This window comes from Lytechinus pictus, chromosome 2 (genome assembly GCF_037042905.1).
Source record: "Lytechinus pictus isolate F3 Inbred chromosome 2, Lp3.0, whole genome shotgun sequence".
Lineage (NCBI taxonomy): Eukaryota > Metazoa > Echinodermata > Echinoidea > Temnopleuroida > Toxopneustidae > Lytechinus > Lytechinus pictus.
The window spans coordinates 11116671-11135870 of NC_087246.1; the positions used below are offsets into that span (position 1 = coordinate 11116671).

General features: G+C 36.3%; 1 protein-coding gene across 7 annotated transcripts in view; it reads right to left on the reverse strand.

Moving 5' to 3' along the window:
* The window catches only part of LOC129254837 (extracellular tyrosine-protein kinase PKDCC-like), a 59429-nt gene that overhangs the window by 25876 nt on the left and 14353 nt on the right, over positions 1 to 19200 (reverse strand). Inside the window, exons 1-2 of one of the 7 annotated variants that reach the window (XM_064109311.1) lie at positions 18711 to 18868; positions 7443 to 7506 (exon numbers count right to left, since the gene is read on the reverse strand). The gene's annotated coding sequence lies outside the window, so the exon portion shown is untranslated. Of the gene's footprint in view, positions 1 to 108; positions 405 to 2111; positions 2284 to 6155; positions 6513 to 7442; positions 7507 to 7721; positions 7795 to 18710; positions 18869 to 19200 lie in introns of those variants that run through there. The other 6 variants (XM_064109318.1, XM_064109307.1, XM_064109338.1 and 3 more) reach the window with 6 other exon arrangements.

Here is a 19200-nt window from a genome sequence, read left to right on the forward strand (position 1 = left end):
CCTCTCTTTTAAATATCAATTCAGTAATGTACATGGTATGCAATAGGCATTTTTATCAAGCTCCTCATTCCCCCTCACCTACACCATCTCAAAGACAGCTGTATTTACCATTGGCATCTTTCTCTAACTGTATTAAAGGTTCGGGTCAGCCCAAGGTGTCAATCCCAATTACCTGATCCTCAAAGAAATCTCTGAAACCCTTGGCACGTCCTGGCTGATGCTGAACAACTTCACACTACCTAGAACTGAATTCCCCTGATCTGACAAGAGGCAGAACTTGAGAGCTTGCCAAAGTAACATCCCCTACTCTCTGCTGGCATACACACGAATGCAACATGGAGAGCATACAATACCCGGCCACAAAACTCTGCATGCATGGTCTCAAGCCCTGACTAACAGCTAATACTCTATGCTCAACCTACATCCCCCCTCCCCAACCAAAGCATTCATGTAGTATTATTTACACTGCTAGAATGATCAACATGATACTATTGTGAACATTCAGATAGAGGGAAAGATTTAAAGGACTACAAGGGATTTTATTTAATTACAAGAGATTTGGTAACATTGATAGATTTACAAATCCTCATTCTCATTTCTGGGCTGTAAAAATAATAGTTTAATATGCTTTTCACACTGTACTTTTTTTCCTTAACCCCGGGAAATTGGTGGGGCTAAGGGGGGCCTTAGCCCCACCAATTTCCCGGGGTTAAGCTTAGCCCACTTCGTTTTCACACTACGTTTTAGCAAAGTGGGCTAGCATGGTAAATAGTACGTTACTATTATGCTTTTCACACTGCATTTCCTTAACCCCATACTATCCTTAACCCCGGACTATCCTTAACCCCATACTATCTTTTTTTCGATTCACACTGTCTTTCTTAACCCCATACTATTTGCTTAGCTGGGGTTAACGCCTTAACCCCGGGCAATCACACAGCTCATATATATTGATGATTTTACCATACAGAGCGCGATTAACGTGCAATTTCGACTTCTGTGATTGGCTAATGCATAGCCCCACTTTTGCTTAGCCCTGTTTCGTTTCACACTGTATCTCTTACCACCGCAATTGTGGTGCTAGCACCACAATAAGCCGGCTTACCCTGCTTTTATGTCACGGGTCCGTCGGTTTTACCTTTACACACCATTATTTTGGTTTAGTACGGCCCCACCTTCCACACCTCGCGCAAATCGGACTCTAAACACGTAGTGTTGGGGCAAAAAGGACATCCATTATAAAACATTTTGATTTTGTTTTATCATCCCCGCATATTTGACCCTAAACACGTATATTTTTCCGAGCGAAATAGATACCCTTTTTTCAATATTTTTGTGTTTTTGACACCCTTATCACGTTACATACGTAACGTGCCCTAACTTGAAAAATACATCCTTTTACGTGTTTTTTTGGTCGTGCATGGTATCCACTCGTCAATGTAAGTGGCCCCCCCGGGCTTGGAATCAACCGTTGAATGTGATAACACTAAATGGTCAAATGACCAATCAAAGGTTATGCTCCGCTTGTAGATAACAAGCATAAACTTGTTTTCTGTCTTTTATTGCTTGTTGGTATATTCTGAGCATGATGGTAGGCTACATCTAGCTTGCCTAATGATAAAAGAATAATTAGAGTCAAATCACAAGAGGAAAAAACAAGCCTTTGCTTTACCCCAACATACATTATAGATTATACACAATGATTAAACATTAAAGCAGAAATGTATACATGCTGGATATCAAATTATATAGTCCACAGGAACACTATTTTATTCCATATAACAGAATTGTCAATATTAATGTACAGTATGCATAACATTGTGGTGTTGTTCGCATGTGGTTTAAAGGCCTGCAATGAAATAGAGTAACCAACGGGGTGTCATTTACTTTGTAAATAGATTGTGCAAATACAGCCAGGTCACATGTCAACATTACAGAATTCATTGGATTTACACTGTCAACAAATATTTGTGTCGTTAGGAATTAAAGAAGGACTATTCTAATCATTTTATATGATGTGCTCATCACTATAACTGCTTAAAATTATAACCAACCAGGGAATTGATTTCAGTAAAAAAATATATAAATATGTAATGGAACACATACTGTACCTGCCAACGATGATGAATGAAAAAAGTGGTAGACTTGGCGAGGAGCGAAGTGACAGTCTGGCAGAAAGCGGATAAATGCCACACCAGCTTATTCAGAATTTTTTCCTATGATACTTTTGTCTCTGACACATGTGCATACATGTAACTACTTTAATCTACTATCTACATGTATAATCAATGATTCTTGGATGGAGCTTGGCTATAGTTATCATACCATTGTGTTTACCCTGCATATTCACACAATTTGTTGTATTTTTTATAGTAACATCTGCTGTTATTCCCTAAGTGCTTAACAAAAAGTATCACACCTCATAATTTGGGCATGTGATCAAGTTGTGAAATTTACTAATTGGAATCATGTTAAGGTAACACTGCAAAAAGAGGGAAGGAAGCCACCTTTTTTTTTCCTTATAAAACAATTGGCCAGGTTGGTTTGTTTTTCAAAATAACAGCCAGGTTCTTTTTTTTTAATCATATAAGTTGGAATTATCATAAATTTTCCTTAAAAATAACGAAACTTACACTTTTGAGGGAGTTTACACAAAAAAATAAATATGAGGCCTCTAAAAAAAGTATAGAAATGGAGATCTAACATTCACAGGACACGATTGCACTATTTGTGCCCATTTTGAGTGTACACTCAGGGATGGGTTTGTACTGTACATTCCTGTGTGTGTGTGGCCGGTATGTGAATGCTAGTATTTCTGATTACTTTTTTTTAAATGGTGAATGTCTCTTTAATGTTTGTTTGTTTTTTTGCATTGACAGATGTACTATTTTTCCTGAAAATGAATTCTGACAGTTCTGAAGTTTTTGCTACATGTATGATTCAATGGGATCATTAAATTATAGGGACAGTAATGACTTGCTTGCATCAATCACTGTCACTCCTATCTCCAAAAAATCTTGGATGTTTGCAACCCATACAGACAGATTAAATGTAAATCTTTATATCTTATTTTTTACTTTCTGCCTCTTGACTAAACTTGAAAAAAAAAGCATGCCCTAAATCTGTCAGTATGGTGCATTCCATCTCCAAATCTTCTGTTTTGTTTATTTCCAGTTCTCAAGATCATGCCAAATAGTAATGATTTTTTTTATGGGGGAATAATCTACCTTCACCTGCCTTTCTCCATCACTTTTTCTTCATCTTAACCTTCTTTCTACTCTCCCTCTTAATTGAAGTGTTCTGTTAAATTTCCTTGTCCACACTTCTAACCCCATTTTCATCAATTTTCATTTCTTCCATTCCTTCTCCCCCTCCCACCTGCATTCCCTTGCTCGCCACTCTCCTTCTTTCTCTCTTCTATTTTTGCTCCCATGTTTCTCCTGATCCTTCCTAACTTTTCACCACCTTCACTCCCTCTCTTTATCATCCTGTCATTTTCCTCCTTCTGTGTTTTTGTTTTAATTTCATATCTGCTCCTTCTCATTTCCAGAGTAACTTCCGCATTTTCAACAAAGAAAAAGATTAACTTTATGACCATGGTAACATGACATCTTGCATGATAACACTACCTTGTCATCAACAACATGCTTGGACCATGTAACACAACAACTATAGTGATTGATTATAGGATTGGTTTTCAGAATAGGTCATAATAGGCAATCAATTCTACAAATCAATCTCAAAGTTATGTGTTATGTGGCCCAGTCTGTCTTTCCTCTGCATTGGTTGAAAGAAGGTTAGAAGAGATCAGAACACATCCTTTCTGGATCAAATCCGATACTATCAACAAAACTTCCCAGGGGTATTCCAATGACATACTGAAAGCTAAACATACAATTGATCCCAAACCTCAGATGACAAACATAGTCAGATTTCCCAATAAACACATTAAAATCCATCAAAACAACATTCAAATGCTCAATCCCTATTCAATATTATAAAAGAGATGGGGGCTTTCAAATCCCACATCCAATCCTAAATAAAGCCGCCATTTGAGTAGAAATAATAGTGATAAACACAATCGAAATTTCCAGCTGAATACCTATTATAGACCCTATTCATAATATCTGAGCTGTACATAAAGATCAAAGAGTAAATCCAGGATAACAGGAGCTAATGTAAATGAAGCATGTATTGTGACTTGAGTGTAAATTCAACCTTCAAGCCAAACCAATAGTTATTATTTCTGTTTGATCATGGACAGGTCCATGGTTACAGTTAATACATATAGCTGACTGTATACCCTTCCCAGGGGGGGGGGACCAAAGAAACATGTAAAAAGGGTCTCTTTTTCAAGATTGGGCACGTTATGTATATGTAACATAATAAGGGTGTCAAAACACTAAAATAATGAAAAAAGGGTAGGCCTATACCGGCATATTTCGCAAGGAAAGCCATGTGTTTACGGTCAAATTTGCGAGGGTATAAGAAATACTAAAATGTTTCATAAAGGATGTACTTTTTGCCCCAACACTACAGTACGTGTTTAGAGTCTGATTTGCACGAGGTGTGGGAGGTGGGGCCGTACTAAACCGAATGAAGGTAAAGGTAAACCCGACGTCTGTGACACCCAGACCGTGACATAACAATTAAAATATTGCTGTACTTGTTTAGGGGGTCATTCAGGGAATACTTACCAAGTGTATCATTTCGTTTCCAATGCTTGTTAAGGGTAGGGTTTCACATGCCAATACTTGTTAAGGGGTGCATCTTCAGAATATGGAAAATACTTGTTTAGGGTGCTTTTCAAAACCCCATGGTCGCGCATAGTATCCACTCGTCAATGGAAGAGGCCCCCCTGGGATTACCTTGAGTATTTTTTCTTTCCAAATGTCTATTAAATAGAATTATTTTCTTTATTAAAATGCCCAGAGGAATGCATAGACTTTGTAATTGTTCCATGCTCTGGGTAACAGCGTAAAAAGTTTCTTTTTTTGCGAGCCCTGGACCAGGGTCCAGGGATAATCATTTTGTACTCCCTTCTCCTTTTCTATCATTTAAAAAAAATGATTTGTATCAAATTCAAATTATTATTTCGGTACACTACACTATTTGTCTTTGTTATGATGGAATAACTAATAATCCCTGACATTAATAATAATAATAATAATAATAATACAGGTATATTTACCCAGGGAAGCCGCTTCAGTTCCGAAAACTGTTCTCCCAGCGGGCCCTGCTATTATTATTACCCCGGCTTTACCTGGGCTGCCTAGGCGCTCAAAGCATTCAAGGAATTTCTTCCTACCGGGTACCCATTCATCTCACCTGGGTTGAGTGCAGCACAGTGTGGATAAATTTCTTGCTGAAGGAAATTACGCCATGGCTGGGATTCGAACCCACGACCCTCTGTTTCAAAGTCCGAAGACTAATCCACTGGGCCACAACGCTCCACATTAACTGTATATGTACAGTACTGTTTTCAGATCCTCACAGTGTAGGCTGTGTGATGATCAATTACCATGTTAAAATGTGGATAAAGATAACAAAGGGTCTCCTCAAATGGGTGAGTGGTGCATTTCTATAAAAAGATTATGAGAATGATGCAGATTCCGACATTCATCATCAACAAGGCCTCTTAAACTGACTCTGACATGAAAACATGAATTAAGACAACCAGACAAAACAAATACAAGGAATTTGGGGGGCAAATAGGGAAATTCAATTTTTGTGTTATTTTTATCATGGAGGTAGGATAAGGGATCTTATTCATCCTGACAGATCAATAACAATGTTTATAAACTAACTTTTAAAAGGAGATTTCCAGACTTGCATAATGGCATAATGGCATAAAGGCAAGCAAGATATTTGATCTACATGTACCACTATTAACATTTTTGATACCCAGTCTGCCGATAATTCACAAGGACTTCTAAGAAAAGTAAGTCAAATTAACCAGCAAAACAGAATGATACATTTTCAGTTCTATTATGGTTGGAGGTAAAAAAAGGCAAAGATTAACATAACATGCAGATAAATTCCAGTAAATGTTCTAATCGCAACAAAATTATTTCAAGAGTGACATTTCTAAAACATAACACTACTGTATGTTATATTTAATGACAATCAAATATACATAATATTTCTACACTTACAATGCACAAGCTTGGTGAATATGATGTCTCCAAATAAAGAATCACTTCAGCTATGGGTGAAACATCTGACTCTTCATACCTGATACACTTTCCAAAAGGGGTAGAACCACCACCAAATAACTCTTTGCATAAGAGCAAGGTGTCTGAGATTCACATCAATGGCAAGAAAAGAGCGTGATCACATCACATGTTATCCAAAGATGTAAGCTTTCACGGCTCTTCATCTTCACCCAAGTTATCAAAGTCTGGTCAAATCAGATTACAATTCAAGCATATCCCCAAGTCGGTCAGACCGGGAATCAAGTACGTCAGCTATGGACACAATGACTATACTTGCTGCCAGTTTCCTCTAACAATGTCAAGTGCAAACTTGCACACTGTATGTCTATACAGGTCTATATATCATAACTACCAATACAGTATATCAACATTTCTACTAGAGTTGATCTCAAGACATATTGTACTTACCTGCTTTATTTTTGAAAAATAATGATTTTTATTATCATTATCATTTGTTCATTCATACAGGCATTATGTCATTGAGCCTTTCATTCATTCATCCATCAGGGGAGTGAATGATCAAAAATAAAAAGCAGTTAAAAGCTAAAATTAAAGAGCTCCCATAACTTTGTACAGAAGAAAGCTAAGATAAATTTAAATCAAGCAGACAATCAAAAGCAAAAATAGCTGGAATCAGCTTAACAGCTGAACTATCATTCCGCTGATGCATTCTTTCTTGCTTGCTTTCATTCATTCACTCAATTCTATTAAAAGGCAATTATTTTTTTTATTATTCAACTTTACATAATTACAAGTAGAATAGTTTGTGATCTGCAATTATTGATGCTTTTGCAATCCAGCAGGCAGCTCGAGTTACAAATAAATAGTTGGTCAGTGGTTGAATGTTTCAGACAGCAGATCCTGAAATTGATAGTTCAACAAAAATGTTACCATGGGGATATCACAAGTATTCCTGTCTGAATCCATTAATCATGTAGACAGGAAGTTAATGTGATTGAAGATTATATCTTTTTTATTGAAGTATTGAAATTGAGGAAACATTATAAATACAGAATACAGAATTATATTTACCTTTGCCATTTCACCTAGACCAGCCATTTTTATTCTCCTTCTGCCCCTTCTCCCTCCCTCTTTTCCCTCCCTTTCTCTGCCCGTCATATTGCCATATCTTTCTCCACTCTCTTCCACATATAAATTAGATCTATCCATTTCTCTCTCTTGCTTTCTTTCTTTCTTGGAAACTTGATAAAAAAATATTATACTTACTAAACTGACAGGTATATTTTGATCCAAGACTTCTTCTACTCCTACTCCCTTTTGCCTCCTGCAGCTGAAAAAACAATTGAAGGCATGAAGTGTTTATGATTAACTTCTAACAAAACTCACAGGCTCTTTGTGTTTATGTTCATTTTCTAATATAATGACTGAAAGAAAATGAACTTTATTTGCACTATTATGAAATAAATCCTCCCCTCCGAAGGAAGAGAAGGAAAAGAATTTCCAGAATAATTTTAACAAAGCAGTGCATTTAAAATGCCAAAATACACATAGGCCCCAAGCCTCCAAATGAAGTTAATAAACCCCCTTAAAATCCCAATTTGTAATTATTGACTTCAGTTACCTCTTATAGAAAGACTCATGATAAAGACTTCACAATTAGAGAATCATGGATGAGTTAAGAATAGTAAAGTAAACAATACACATATGAATAGACAGCTTTACACATCCATGCATTTGAAAAAAGGGGATTGCTTGGAAGAAAGAATGGTATTAACTCCAATAAAGTAATTTGGATGAGTTGCTAAATCATTGTCTGCATGATTACACAATACATCTCCTCGCAAGAATACAGCTGAAGAAGATAAGCTGCTTGCACTAAGAAACTTTTGCAACTCAAGTAATTGTACATGGGATATATAACCAACTTGCTTGAAAGAAGATTATCAATGAATTATTGTTGATCTTTTCGTAGGGATCTTTCCCAAAATCTTAGGTATTTTGTGTAAAAAGTAATTACAAGTAGGTATGGGTGCAAGTTTCAACCACGCTCCACATCTGCTAGTGTTAGTAAGAAAATACTGCACATTCTCACAAGTTCAAGAAATTTTTTCATTTCCCGTAGAGAATTTTACATAGTGGATATGGTGCATTAGAAGCCTGAAACAAGTTCTTGTAAATATACAGGTGTAAGGTTGAGAAAATAATATGTTTGGAGGTAGAAAATAAATGAAGTTCTAAATCAACAAACTCAATCAATCATGCTGAAGGGGGAATAAGTGAAACAGACGCAAAATGAAGAGAACTTAAACCGAAGAAGTCTGGTAGTGCACTTTTTAATATTTGGGCTGCTTTGCCTCAGCTAAAATCAAATCATTCTATAATTTACATAAATATTTAAATTAGAAATAGCAACCAATCAAACTAAAGAAAATAGATGGATCGAACTAAAATGTAAGAACCCAATTCATAAGATAAACCAATAAGGAATGAGATGAGATGACAAAGATGTCTGGTGATTATGTAATAATGGAAGTAGAAACTAAGGAATCAGGTGAGGGATGGAATGAGTGGAACACCTGAAGAGAGAATAGAGAAGGAATGAAGATGACAAGAGAAACACAGGAAAGGCATTCAGAGTAGAATGAATGAATGACAACTGAATATCATTAAACTCAAATAACCTAAGTCCAGACTGCAAGGGCAGTACTGAAAAGAAATGCAAATGAACTAAAGTCTAGACAGAACATAAATGTAAAACACCTGAAGAAAACACAAGTCAAAGGAAATAAACAAAATAGGTAAATGACAAATTAACAATCCTACATAAACTTTTTCCTTCCAAAAAATTGTCCTCAATTTTCAAATCAAAGAACTATAATGAATATCAGTTTCTGCAAAACCAGATTTTAACAATTTTAACATCTAACATTATTTACATAATATTCAAACAAAAATCACATAATTCATTATTTACAACATATTATTACAAATGTGTCCAAAAAAATTAAATTTGAAAAACCCAAAAGAATTTTAAACTTATTTGCATTGAGTAGCCAAAAAGGATTTTTTTTTTTTTAGAACAATAAATTAATTAAGTTGTAATGTGTATACCAATTTCAAATTATGTGTAACTTCATTAAAAAAATGAAAATATTGCCTTTTAAAAAAAATTATTTAGTCCAAAGGAGGGGTGCACATGCAAATAATTCTTCCATATTAATTTCATTTTGTAATTGCATGTTATGTAATGCATCAATGCACCAATAAAGAAAATGAAAACAAAATTTTATCTATCAACTTTAGTTTTTTTTTTTTAAAGATGAATTTGTAATGAAATGCATTTTTTTTCCTTTCAATTTATCAATGAGCATTTTTTTTTTTCATTGCAAAGTAATCTCGAACACATTTTACTGACTGAAAAATTATGATATCTCCTGGATTCTAACAAAATGGAACAATAACTCATATGAGAGCACTACAAGACAAATAGATAAAAACAGTACTTAATAAAGATAAAATACTACTGAAGTTTAACAAATTAAAAAAAAATATGAAATTTAGCTAATATATTCAGATAAAAACTCCCAATTTATATATGCCATATTTTCTGAAATAACATTTATATGTAGATGACAGAGTGGGTCTGCCAAATATATATTATTTAAGTTCATTTTTCAATTTTTTTGTTTAAAGACACTTCAAAATAGAGAAGGAACATTTTTAGAATTTTGACTTTATATTGGAGAGATATGCAATAAAACTTTCAAGCCTAGTACTTGAAAGATCCTGAATTCCAATCATAATCTTGAACATATTAAGAGTAGATCATTTACTATTACAAAAGAATATGTAAAAATTTACCTCTTTTATTAACAGTAAATGTATTCCAACAGCAAAATAAATGTTTCAAAACTTTCCTATTATTTTATGCCCAAAATGTCAGCTGGCATCAGTTCATAAACTTGTGGTTATACAAATATTTGTTCATGAAGACATTTTTTTTTTTTTTGGGGGGAGGGGGCATATATGTTTAAGAGCATATTTTCAATTGATTAATAAATTTTGCTATTCATTTAGAATGGTTTATGATAAACAGATTTTCTATAACACAAACATTATGCATGCAATGAACATATCAATGACATAAAGAAGAAATTTTGTAACTTTGAGATATACATGTAAGCACAAAAATGTTTTCAAAACTTTTCAAAAGTGAATGCTTCAGTAAACTTGATTTAAGAGCTGTAATGAAGGTGAAAATAGACGAGAATTATTTTGACAATAAAACATAGTTTTTGATGGTTTTTGGTGGGGGGGGGGCAAATTCAAAATTTTGTATATGACTATTTATGTACTGTATAAAAAAAATTGAAATTTTCAGTTGAAGTTCAATTTTTTTTTTTTTAATATATGATGCCCTTGTAAAGGTTTTATTGAAGCATTTTGAGAACATAAAACATACATAACATCTCAAAATATATTTGTTTTCATAGTAAAATACACGTAAATGCACATGAAATGCTTGGCACCTTCTGAAAAAAGGTTCTTAAGCAAAATGTTTTCTTGTAAAATTGCACATTTATATATATATATATATAGAATCAGAAAATCATACCAATGATCATTAAGACTTGACATTTTGAAGAGTTTGCAAATGACATATGAGCACCGAGTTCACTAAAGGGTTTCTCATTTCAAGAGTAATTGTTCAAACTGGGAAATGTTCATGAGAGGAATGTTGGTAAGTATACCTGGAAGATGAGTCTCTGAATCTATCTGGTGGGTTGATATAAGAGTCTCTCCATCTATCTGGTGAGTTGATGGTATGGTTCTCAGGATACAGTTCTCTTGAAGGTGAGTAATCTCGGTATCTTGGTGGCGAATGATAGTAGTGATGGTCCCTCGTACGAGTTGATCGCGAATGGTGGTAGTCTCTTGGCGATGAGGATGTGTCATGGTCTGGATGAGCGAAATAAGAGCGCATGTGAGAGAGATCTTTCCAGGGGTTCTCTGGAGATTGCGGCTGGTAATCTCTCGGAGGTGAACGTGGTGGTTGGAGATCTGCTGGTGGTTTGCGAAAGTTGTTGTTGTTGTTGTGCCGATTCTTGCGATGTCGTTTCCGTCTCAAACTTCTAGGTGGATCTGTGCGTCTGATGAAATCTTTCGTTAGTTCGGTTATGGCGCAAACTGCGGTGCGGATGGCTGATGCTGGCATCTGGTCCAGTTTGGCTGATGATTCGTGACTTTGTGCTAGTTGACAAGCGCTGCATGTTCTTGCGAATTGAGTAGTGTCTCGCTTCATGCTAGGCCAGAAGAAGTGCGCAGAGATGGTGGAAATTGAGCATTCTAATGTCCTGTGATTATCCAGAGGATGGAAAGTATTCAGGACATCAGGAATCATGTTTGCTGGAACGACGAATTGGTGGTGTTCAGTTATGCGATCAGAGGCCATTCGTTTGCGGAAAAGTTTGCCGTCCTTCAGGAAGAAACGTTGGTATTGCCAGAGAAGTCGACGCATTTGGGGCTCAAAATCAGCAATCTCCTTGGTCTTGGGTTTAATGTCATGTTCTAGGAAGTATTTCAGCATTGAAATATTTCTGTCCTCATTCTGACATTCACTTACTTTGTGGTTGAGATTATCAAGGTCCATTGGCGCAGACACACGAGACGGCTCTGTCTGTGTTGTCTTATTGCACATCGTGGCGGCAACATGAGTTGGAGATGATCGGGCAGATGTGGACAACAATGCCTGAAGTTGGGTAACATTGCCTTGAAGATGTTGAAGGGCTCGTTCCAAACTATCTAGACGTGATAGCATGGCATTAGTGTCCGAAGAATAGTTGCGTGACATAGTGATCTGAAATCACAGCAAATTGTTATGGTGGCAAAATAAATGTTCAGGTGGAAAGGAGTAGAGTCTCTTAAAGATGTGAAGAGAGTCTTCAGGCTGAATAAAGAGGCAGTAGCAGACAAATATAGGTATTCGGGATATAGTTCAGAGATGATTGCGGTTTCACTTCGACCAGGTACTGCAGGTTTATGTACTCAGGACTAAACAGGAGTCATCACTCACCAGGTAAGTTGAGCAGAAAGACGAATGGCTGTTGGATAGCACCGGGTAGACCAAAAGACAGACGAGGTTCATAAAAGTTTATTCCTAAAGCAGATGATAAAGGATGAGCATGCAGACAAAACTGAATCGTGGAACCGAGGAAAGTTGAAGAATAGCGTGAAGGTGTCGAACCGACGCTGCCACCAGTTGTAAGGTTGAGAAAATAATATGTTTGGAGGTAGAAAATAAATGAAGTTCTAAATCAACAAACTCAATCAATCATGCTGAAGGGGGAATAAGTGAAACAGACGCAAAATGAAGAGAACTTAAACCGAAGAAGTCTGGTAGTGCACTTTTTAATATTTGGGCTGCTTTGCCTCAGCTAAAATCAAATCATTCTATAATTTACATAAATATTTAAATTAGAAATAGCAACCAATCAAACTAAAGAAAATAGATGGATCGAACTAAAATGTAAGAACCCAATTCATAAGATAAACCAATAAGGAATGAGATGAGATGACAAAGATGTCTGGTGATTATGTAATAATGGAAGTAGAAACTAAGGAATCAGGTGAGGGATGGAATGAGTGGAACACCTGAAGAGAGAATAGAGAAGGAATGAAGATGACAAGAGAAACACAGGAAAGGCATTCAGAGTAGAATGAATGAATGACAACTGAATATCATTAAACTCAAATAACCTAAGTCCAGACTGCAAGGGCAGTACTGAAAAGAAATGCAAATGAACTAAAGTCTAGACAGAACATAAATGTAAAACACCTGAAGAAAACACAAGTCAAAGGAAATAAACAAAATAGGTAAATGACAAATTAACAATCCTACACAGGTATTCTGAGGATTGAGTAGGTCTGAAAGCTACTGATCTGAAGCCAAGATGGCAGATGCCAGTATCTTCATAATGTCTGCCATATTCTAAAGAATAAAGGAAAGCAATCACCTGGTGATGAGGGCTGAAATCTTTTGTCACAAGAGCAAACTCATTCATCAAATTTAACTGACTAGTTCACACAATCGTATTTTCCTGGCTATGACACTGTCCGATTTATTTCCTAAAAATTCTAAAAACATTTTCTACAAATAGTACTTGGATGGGTACATGTAGCTATTTATTCTCGGGGAATAATGATATCCACTACAAACACACACAAAAAGTTTTCATAGATGTCTGAGACATGATGTCAATATATACATGTATATATATATATATCTTTTTCCTATTTTGCATGCAATGTAGCAAGAATATTTTTGGGGTAAGACTCCCAAGTCAAACTATCCCTAATGCTACATATATGCTTTTCACACTGTACTTTTTTCCTAAACCCCGGGAAATTGGTGGGGCTAAGGGGGGGCCTTAGCCCCACCAATTTCCCGGGGTTAAGCTTAGCCCACTTCATTTTCACACTACATTTTAGCAAAGTGGGCTAGCACGGTAAATAGTACGGTAAATAGTACAGTACTATAGTACGGTACTATCTGTAGGGTTAGCCGGCATGTTGTGGTGCTAACACCACAATTGCGGTGCTAAGAGATGCAGTGTGAAACAAAACTGGGCTAAGCAATAGCCAATCACAGAAGTCGAAATTGCACGTTAATCACGCTCTGTATGGTAAAATCATCAATATTCATGAGCTGTGGGATAGTCCGGGGCTAAGGCGTTATGGGGTTAAGAAAGAGTGTGAATCCAAAAAAAAGATAGTATGGGGTTAAGGATAGTCCGGGGCTAAGGATAGTATGGGGTTAAGGAAATGCAATGTGAAAAGCATAATAGTACATGTACATGTACCCCATCCCAGACTCCCCCTCCCCATTTCATGATCCATCAAGTGAGACTTCACCTTCATGGGCTTCATCTGCATCTTTTCCTTATATTACAACATAAACTTCATTCTTCTCACAAACTTTCTGATGCCGTTACGGCGTACATACATACATACATATGTACATGTACCTCCAAGCCAACACATCTTTGAATGATTTATAATTGTGTGAATTCAACTGAAATCTACAGCAGACTAGAATATGGACTGGAGGCAGGAAGGAAGTTAACACATTTATGCACAATGTTTCCTCCCAAGAATGTTTCACCACCACCGGTACAACCTGCCACTATCTTATCCATAGGAAGATCCTACACTATCATACAGGAAGTTACCAGGTCAGGACTGTCTGTAGTCGGGTCATTGACCCATTAGGCGGTTTCAAACCGCCTCGATCACAAGAATCCCTGTTAAATTACGAGAACATTTTTAGGCTAAAAAATACCCATTAATTATTCCTGCATTCACATCGCCCCGAAACATACCCTTCGGGATAAATTCCTGAAGTTAGGAGCATGCGCAGTATGGTCTAATAAGCAGGCAAGGCGCGAGATTCAAAACCACTAGCCCAGCAGCCACCCACGGCGCCCGCGCCCAACGGCACGCTGGGCTAAAAGTTCCCGTAAATTGCTTTCACATTGCCAAAATACCTGCGACCTTGGAAAAATCCCCGCGAAAGTTCTCGTAATTTCGCCAAGTACCTACTATTTAGCGGGTATTTTCTTTCGGGGAAATTACGCGAAGTTTGCTTTCACATTACCAAAATACCAGGTATTTTCTGATCGGGGTAACTTTCCCGATCAGAGAATACCTGGAACTGACGAACTTCGAGGCGGTCTGAAACCACCTATTGACTCCCTTTTGTCATGAACTGGTGGGTCCATGCTTAAACAGGTATTTTTCTTTTTTTTAGACTGAATCTGGACACTGTTGATTGTGATTGAATACAGGGGAAAGGCTAAGTAGATGCATGCAGTTATAGGCAACTGATATGAGCAAAATTAAAGGAGAATGAAACCCTTGAAACCAGCTGAATCCATATCAAAGAGAAAAATCAAAGAAGCATATTGTTGAAAGTTTGAGGAAGATTGAATGAATAATAAGAAAGTTATGAGCATTTGAATATTGAGATCACTAATGCCATGTAGATCCTCCTATTGGCAATGCGACCAAGATCTGTGATGTCACACACGTACAACTCCCTCATTACTTTAGTACTTATTTCACTTATATTCTCACTTTTACAGAGTCTATCACAAGGTGAGGTGTTCTCTTTATGAGAGAGTACCGAGGTTTCACATGTACAGAGGTTTCACAACATTATATCATTGATGAATCGTTTGTCATATGATTAGAATGAGCAAAAAGAGATGTTTTGGGGTATATTTTCAGTGTCCAAAAGGGGAGAGTTGTTCATCTGTGACATCATCGATCTTGGTCGCATTGCCAATGGGAGGATCTCCATAGCATTAGTGATCTCGACATTCAAATGCTCCTAACTCTTCTATTGCTAGTCCTATTTTACTCAAACTTTTGTTGATCTTATTCTTTGATTTTTCTGCTTTCACAAAAGCTAACTTGCTCCAAGAGTTTCATTCTCCTTTAATCAATTATAAGAAATAGATCTACACGCTTTTTTTGTTATCCCTTTCTAAAGAAAAAAAATTGCACTGCTGTCAATTTGATTAAAACCACTTCTTATAATACAAGCTTCTCTCTGAAGGCAACAAAATTTGACCCCCAAAAAGAAACATAAATATTCAAAGCACCATCCAGAAGGAACACTCACAACATGCAACAAGGATGTTAGCTTGTCCATTTTTTTTTACATACGATTTCTCTTAATATTGTCTGTGAAATATAATTGGCAAATACATGTACGAATCACCAACGACTACCATAATCACATTCTAGGGAGAAGTACGTTGTATTTTCTTTTATACTTGTTTGGGGAACTTTGCAATTGCGGTATCTCTTAAAAAAGGTCTAATAAATCTCACAATGATACTATTTCCTCAATAGATGCAAATACAGGAGAAAAGATTAGCTTGAAGGCATGAAGTCATGCAAGGCTTGATATCTTTATCAAAAAGCCACTAAAATCTCTGAGGCTTCTAATACACAATACCACATAGATCTTGATCCTAATTAACTTTTACTCTAAAACTCAAGAAAACATGGTACTCAAGATGCATTCCCTGGAGTGTAAATTAATCCAAAATACATGGTAGGAAATAAACTACAAAAAAAAAATTTAGAGCAGCCTAGGGCCTTGTTAATGCTTCCACTTTTCAGGCCAGAATCAGCGTTTTCACACGTGATTAGTCCAAAACAGTTGCATCCATGCTTACTTTCATTTAAACAACATTTCAGAACGCTGATTGTAAACTTACAATAAGGTGCGTTTCTAAACGTTGTTTGACCAGAATCAGGCTTTCTGGGGAAGTATAAACAGGACTGCGATCTTAAACGTGTTTAAATAGGGTCATTTGGTACATGCTTCCGGTGAGATGAAAATCCGCGGTCAAATAAAGTCACATGGTTCTACTTACCTCCACGGAATTATCTCTCATCTCCCTGGTTCTAATAATGACCAATGTACATTTGCATTTGTGATTATTAATTTAAGACTGTCACTATACCCTTCTAATGGCACAAATGCTACTGAATGATACGCGCTGTATAAAACAACAACATAATTTGCCATCACCACAAGGAGATATCACCTCCTTGATCACCATGAATGTTGAGGGATTTACAAAAATCCCGGAACATGAGTTATGATGAGACATCGCTGAGCCAGAAGCCCCAGTAGCATAAACAAATAGATGTCTTATTTCCTTATGTATACTTTAATATTCTTTATTTTCATCACCATGGTGGAAATTCTATGGCTGTCAAGTAGCTCCATGCAATTACTTAAATATCAGACATTTTTCGATGTTTAGTCGACCATAACAACACTCGGAAAAGGTAAACTTTCGAAAAAGGTCGCGCCCAATCTGATCTCGCTTTCCTGTTAAACAAAAATTATGATCCAAAGCCAGATGGAGATCTTGATTTCCCCTTTAAAAATTTAAGAATAAACAGCACTCCCAGAACCACGTTTACGATCAGCGTTTTGAAACAATGTTTGGAAACGCTGATTCTATCTACGCAATGGAAGCCTAAACACACCCTAGGTCTATTGAGGGGAGATTTACCCTAATAAGTTGGTTTTAATGAAAGCAGAAATATAGCACAAAATATTAATGAAGATTTCATGAAAATCGATTTTTTTTTTTTTTTTCTGACGTCGCATGCCAGCAGCTCTCCCATGTGTATCATGCAATACAATTTTCATAGATTCAAAATTTTGAATGGAACAATATTTCCATACAGTAGGGGATATGAAATGATGCGTGTGATGATATATCCACTGCACAAATAAAATCACTTTCATTACTTTGAGAAATTTGCTTTATTGTGAATTTATATTACATGACATATGTATGAAGAAGCTGCTTGTCTGTGACATCACAAAAAATAAAATGGTTTTATTTGCTTTTGAGGCAGTAAGCCAGCATTGTATTACATACGAATGAAGGCTAAGTAATATTTAAATGCAATCTAAAGAAGAAATGAGAGGTTTGAAGTCTTGTTAAGCTGTATAACATTACAAAGAGCAATCAAACAGGTATAGTGAAGACATGCATACACCCCAAGTTATGCAGATTGACAATGCACATCACAAGGTAATCAGAAATATCTTTACAGACCTTTTTAATGGATTTCTGGCTCATAGAATGTAGAAGCCTTTTAATGCTGCTAGCCCTAAACTTTTGATTTTACTAGCACAAAAAATTTTTTGCAATAAAGTTCGAAATCGTCATATGTACAAGTATACATGTAGCTTCAAAGGGCACCTTTAGTACTCATATTGGCCTTGATCATTTCATTAACCTCAGTGATCTGATGATTAGCGTCAATAATTTCCACTTTGGGTGCATTTTTGGACTGTACTCTAGTATATTGCCTATTTATTATTGTAAATTCTTAAAAAAAATATAAGCAGAATGATACAGATTTCAATGATTCTGAAACTCTTGTTTTGAGCACATCTAACCTCAAAAATAAGACTTAGATGTGCTCATGGTTTTTTTTACTGATCACAAAATGAAATAAGGGTGTGTTCAATGTTGGTTTCCAAATTTAAACAGCAACACAGATTATGATTGAAAACGTGATTACAAAATGCAGATATGAGAAACAAAGGGTGTGTTCAGTATCCACTATTCCCGGTCATAAAAGTAATTGTCTTTCAAATCTCGATTAGGAGGAAAATTTAAAGGTAAAAAAAAGATGCGTTTATAAACGCGGTCAGCTCGTTTTGAAACGCCTTTGAATTTGCTCTCGCAGTGGAAGCCTACACAAATAGGTGCTAGAACTGACCTTTCTTGTGATGGGTCAAACTGAGCACTAAAGCTGCGCTAACGAAAGCGGAAAATTTAAAGACGATCAACATATATTACACTGAACGGTGCACCGCTGATCGTGTTAGTGTTCAGTGTTCTGAATTTTAGTTTTCAATCATGATTCATGTAGCTGTTTGAATTTGATAATCGACACTGAACACACCCTTAGTACTACATGTATACTCACATGGTTATAACTGCAGAGCATCCTCTCAACATCAAAAAGATGAGCTTAGATATGCTCAGTGAATAAAAGCAGACCTACATGTAATGGCATGCAATCACAACTACCGGTACTCATCAAATGAACAACAGAAAAAACTTGGCAGTGCAAGACACTACTTTGTTAAAACTACCAATTCCATACTTGAGAGATCCTTTATATATACTGAAGCACAAGATTGGTGGCTATAAAATGAAAATGAAAAACCTCTCTATTACCCCTTTCATAAACCCAATAAAACCCAATTATGCGGCTAATAGCAGCATAATTTGGTCGTAAAATCAGAGGAGGACAAGAGTTATCCGCATTATTCTGATGCTGCTATTATCCGCATAATAGCGGCATCGGGACAAGATTTTGAGTTTATGAACGTATTTCCAAATAATGCGGATAATTGCCATGGTGCGGTCACAAGGTCACCCTTTTCCAACACAACCGCATCGGAGGGGGCGTG